We start from the raw sequence: 6,000 nt of genomic DNA, 5'->3' as shown, positions 1-6,000 counted from the left end.
TAATATAAAAACAGGGAGGGAGACAAAACATAAGAGACTCTTTAATATGGAGAACAAACAGAGGGTTACTGTAGGGGTTGTGGAGGGGAGATGGGCTGAATGGGTAAGGGGCATTAATTAATCTATTCCTGAAACCATTGTTGCACTGTATGCTAACTAACTTGGATGTAAATTAGAAAAAAAATTTTTAAAAAATCATTGAAGGGGCGCCTCGGTGGCTCAGTTGGTTAAGCATCTGACTTCAGTTCAGGTCATGATTTCATGGTTCGTGGGTTCTAGCCCCCTGTGGGGCTCTGTGCTGACAGCTCAGAGCCTGGAACCTGCTTCAGATTCTGTGTCTCCCCCTCTTTGTACCCTTCCTCCGCTCATGCTCTGTCTCTCTCTCTCTCTCAAAAATAAATAAGTTAAAAAAAAATTAAAACATGGTCAGAGATGCACTAAAAAATATAAAACATGCTACAATTTGTGACTATTTTACTTCATGCATACCCTATTAATTGCATACCGAGATGCATTTCAAGTAATTCAAAAAGTCAGCATCAAACTATCATAATAGACATTAGCATATTTATTAACATGTATTTGCATATTTATTCTGTGAGTCATAAAGACAGCTATAAAAACAGGATCTATGCAGAATCTGGAAAAACAATAAACAGTTGGGGAGCAAGGGTGTGTTTTACTATACATATTATTAGTGGATTTAGCTATAAGGCATGTTCGCTGAAAACATCTGTTTCTCAGTTGTACTCTGTGTTCAATGCTATGATTATTAGTGGTCTTGTTACTTCCAAAAATATAAAGTTAGTTATTAACTTTGATAAGTATATAATTTCACTTTGCTCTTTCCATATGTGTTACTGACATAAGATGTATTGTTTGTTTCCATTTCAATTTGGCACCACTTACCATTGTTTTTGGTGAACAATTGAGTTACATTTTGAATGTTTCCCATGCCGATTGTGAAGTACGCAATTGTAACTAAAGTAGACCCCCAGCAGACTTTTGTCATATCATATAGCCCATAAAATAATAGCTAAAAACAAAGTAGTGGCTCTGAAGACAATATAGAAGATTTTTACCTCAAACAAAAGTAGGAAACTGAGGGTTGATGGAGGGTGGGGGAGAGGGGAAAGTGGGTGATGGGCACTGAGGAGGGCACTTGTTGGGCTGAGCACTGGGTGTTGTATGGAAACCAATCTGACAATAAATTATATTTTTTCAAAGTAGGAAATAATTTTTTAAACATTAATTTGTTGTAAAGTATGTAGATGAATCATAACATGGTTGGTGTACATTCATATGCGTCAAGGAGTTGAGATAAGAAAATCTATGTGATCCTTACCATTACTCATACAATTCTCATTTTGTAATAATCAGTAAACACCAGGGAAAGAAAACGGTTCCTTGAGAAATGGGCTACAGTTGTTAACAACTTATTTTAAGTATTTTCTTATTTTAAAATAACACATAGAGGGGTGCTGGGTGGCTCAGTTGGTTAAGCATCCAACTCTTGATTTCAGCTCAGGTCGTGATTTCACGGTTGGTGAGATCGAGCCCTGTATTGGGCTCCACACTGAGGGTAGAGCCCGTTTAAGATTCTCTCTCTCTCTTTCTCTCTCTCTCTCTCCCTCTGCCCACTCTCCCACCCCCTCAAAAATAAATAAATAAATAAATAAGTAAAATAAAATAAAATTACACAAAGAAATATTTATTAAATATGTCCTTTACTGAGTGCCTCTGTACTGAGGAGATAGCAGTTAGTGTAGTTAATAAAGACTGGAACAAACAGTACACGTTAAATTCAGAGAGCTCACTGATCCTAGAGTAGTTAGAAATGTTCTGATAAAGTGTTATGTAGCCTAAGACTTGGGAATGACCATGAATTAGCTAAACAAGGAAGTGTAGAGGAGGGACAAAAATATATGTGGAAGAAAGACTAATTCTGAACTTGGCGGTGAGAAGAGCACAGCACAGCAGAGGAGCTGAAATAAAGCATGAGACTGTGGTGTAGAACATGTGATGACTCGGTGGTAAAAGGTGATGCTGGATGGGACAATAGGGGACATAATGTACAATGACTCTCAGATGAGTCAGATATTTAGAATATGACACACAGCGTGTTACTTGTGGGGAGATGAAGGCATTGAGGAGAGCAAGAAGTGATCAATGGTTGCCTCATGGAGAATGGATTAAATCAAGGCAGGCACGAATTGGGAGCAACAGATTATGAGTGTGTTTCAGAGGCCCATTCAAGGCACAGTAATGACTAGACTTGAATGGTAGCAGGGGATAAATAAATGTGGGTGGATTCAAATATATGACAGAGAACCTACAAAACTCATTGGCTACCTTTAAGGATAAGTTAGAGTAAAGATAATTAATGATGGTTTCTGGGACTCTTTGACTCTCAAAACTCAGATGTTTTAATTTTCTACTGTCGCACAACAAATCACTACAAATCCAGTAACTTAAAACAACACCCACTTATTAATGGACAGTTTTGCAAGTTAGAAGTCAGGGATGGCATGACCGCAATCCCTTCTCAAGTTATCACAAAGCTGAAATCAAGATGATAGTTGAGTTGAATTCTTGTTTGAAGTCAACCAAAAAAGTCCTCTTTCAAGCTTACTCTTGTTGGTGAGTTTGTAGGACTGAGTTTGTAGGACTTTGAGTTTGTAGGACTGAGGTCTTCTTTTTTTTTTTTTTTTTTTTTTTGCTGCTCTCAGCTACTAGAAGCCACTCACATTCCTTGTCAGTCACATGGTCTTTTCTATCTTTAAGCCAGCAATGGTGTGCCAAATCCCTCCCATGCTTCCAAACATTGACTTTCTTCTCTGCTTTCAAAGGACTCTCGTGATTAGATTAGTTCCATCTGAATAATCTCCCTTACTGAAAGTCAACTGTGCCAGATAACATAACTCAATCATGAGTGCGAAAACCAAAAATCCCACAGGAATTGCACAGGGTGGACGACACCATAGAGCCCTGCCTAACACAGACGGTGACACAAAGGAGGTGATGGATATGGAGTGGGAAGAGGCTGGAGAAAAGAAGCTGGGCTGAAGTTTGGAAAGAGGAGTTGAGGAACCCGTGAATAATCAGGTGGAGATATGAGTATCCCACTGGACATGCACCTCTGGAGTTTATTTAGCAGGATGATATGGACTAGAGAAAGATAAATGAGAGCACTTGGCATCTAGTTAATAATTGAACCTATAAGAGTGGATTATATCAACTATGAGGAGATATATATGTCCTAGGACCAAGCCCTGAGGAGCTGCAATATTGACAGGATGAGTAGAAACAGAAAATTGGTGCCCATGAGGAAAACTAGCACAACCTGCTGACACAAATTCCGAAAAGAGAGATAACTGAAGGAAGCAGGATTTGTTATCTGTGTTAAATCTTGCTAAGAAATCTAGTATGAAAAATACTCAATATACTCCTGGGGGTGTAGTGACATGGAGATAGGGGTTACTATGAACAAGGATATTTCTACAAAATGGTGGATTCGGAAGCCAGACTGTCTGAAGAGTGAAAGCAGGGTGAAGTCTGGAAACGGAATCAATGAGTTTTAGACGATTCTTTAAGTAATTGGCTATCAGAGAAAGATTATATACAGAGATTTTGTTTTGTTTATTTGTTTCTTTCTTTTAAGATGTGAGAGACTTCGGCAAATTTAAGCTCAAATGAAATGAAAAGAATTCAGCAGAAGAGGCTGGAGAGGGCAAACAAAACCCTTGGAATAGATGATTAGAACCCAGTTGGGAAAGTAAATTTTCTAGAAACACCTCTATCTTTAAAATTTGACCAAGAGAGGGAAGGGTGGGTGTGGAAGCAGAAACATTGGTGACATAATGAGGATACTCCCAGCTCCTTTCTAAGTAAAGTTTCTGAGAGTAAATAAGAATGGACTAAAGCAAAGGACTGAAGGTTTGAGGAGAAGAAAGTTTAAATTTGCCTTTGTGGTGAATTAGAGAGGAAGATGTACAGAGAAAGCACAAGATCACCTGATAGGCATTAGGACCTGAATAAAGTCTGATTAACAGAGGAATCAATTGGTTTGCTTGCACATTTTCTCCTGTAGCATGTAGCCACAATTCCTAGGGCTACCAATGGAAACTAAAACAATTCTATTCATTAATCCAGAGTCGGGTCTTTTGCCAAGGGGCCAAGGGGCCAAGGGGCCAAGATGGAAGGACAGTGGAATAAAGGAATTTCAGATACTCCCAAGAAAATGGCCGAAAAGATGGATCCTGAAATCCATAACAAATAAGAGAGAAGGCATGACAGAGATAGGCAATGTGTAATGCATAGGGAGAAAATGAAATCATTTTGCTAAGACCCAAGGGCTGGTTTAGTAAGAATAATTGATAATTCTAGCTGAAAGAATGAATACTGATGGACTGCAATGTGTGCATCAGTGATTTCAGGGCAATACTGGCTTTCTATCATGTCATTATATTTAAGCTTTATTTACCCTTCTTTCTATGTTTATATGATTTCAATGCTCACTGCATTTTCCTTTTATACTGAAATTTTCCTTTTTTGAATTGGCAATTTTGTTTCATCTCTCAATTCTCATATTCTAGTCGTGTTTAAAATAATTGTGTATGCATATATATATATGTATATATATACACACATACATATATATATGTATATACATATATATACATATATACATATGTATATACATATATATACATATATATACATATATATATATGTATGTGTGTATATATATATATATATACAATTATTTTAAACACGACTACAATATGAGAATTGAGAGATGAAACAAAATATATATATGTATATATATATATACACACACACACATACAATATATATACATATATATCTTAGAACATTGCAGTCACTTTACTAAAAATGTGCATTTTCTCATTTCATCTTCACAACAAAGAGATGAGGGTGTTAATTTCACAGATTAAGGAATTACATAACTAGAGAGTTTAAGCAACTCGTGCTAAAGTAGTCTGAAGAGCTTGTGGTGTTAAAAGGAGAGCCTCAGAAAGATTTGTCCAAATTCTAACTTCAAAATTTTGTTCTTAAACACTAAGCTACAATTGAGTATATAGTCTTGAGCCTTTATATATTTGAGCATCTTTCTGTTTTTTACATATGAATTATAGATAGACTGGTATATAATCTGGAAATATACTTAAGCGTTTCTCAATAAGCAGATTGAAATAATTGGTAATAATTCCTACAAACCCAATCTCTTATTGTGAGGTCCTTCAAAAATGACAAAGGAGTATTTGAAAACTAACTTTGGAAAATTGACAGGGCTCAGTGACAAATTGGTTATATCTAGATAGACATTAACCATTCAAAGGCAAATTCAGGGTTTCAAACCATGTCAATGTTGATGTGGAATATTGTTAATCACCCCCAAGTTCACCAAAACTCTTGGTTGTGTTCAGTGGTTCTTCACTGACCCCTGGTCAGATTACCCTCCCACACCCCAGGATTGCTGCTTCTCCAAACATTCACTTCCTTTTTCAAATCTCTGATTCATGCCTCACTCCTCACTCTCCCTCTCACTCTCAGGTCTTATTTCAGAGAAGGAAGTCAGCAGAACAGTTTCTTTCTGCTTCTTCCTGTATCACTTTTAGATTTACTTACTTACCTTAGTACCTGTTCTTCCCTCCTTCTTTTTGCCTCAAGTCAGAAAATACCTATGCTGTGCAACATTATTCTCTCGCCGAAAATATGGATTTCATCTCCTATAGTTCAAATCTGTAGTTTCGGTTAATTGTATTCTATTAATTATCGCTACCTTCCTCCCATCAGTATTCCACGAATTCCCAATTCCTTGCCCTCAACCTACCCAAACAAAACACACAAGCAAACAAACTAAAAATATTTACAGTGTCCCCTAGGCTCCCCATTTCACTGTCACCTGTCCCTTTATCATATCTCCAAGGCATTGGGGCATGGGGGAAAATGAAAAAGTTTTGAAAGCAGACCATG

This window comes from Panthera uncia (genome assembly GCF_023721935.1).
Source record: "Panthera uncia isolate 11264 chromosome B2 unlocalized genomic scaffold, Puncia_PCG_1.0 HiC_scaffold_24, whole genome shotgun sequence".
Classification (NCBI taxonomy): Eukaryota; Metazoa; Chordata; class Mammalia; order Carnivora; family Felidae; genus Panthera; species Panthera uncia.
Note: the sequence above shows the minus strand (reverse complement) of the source record.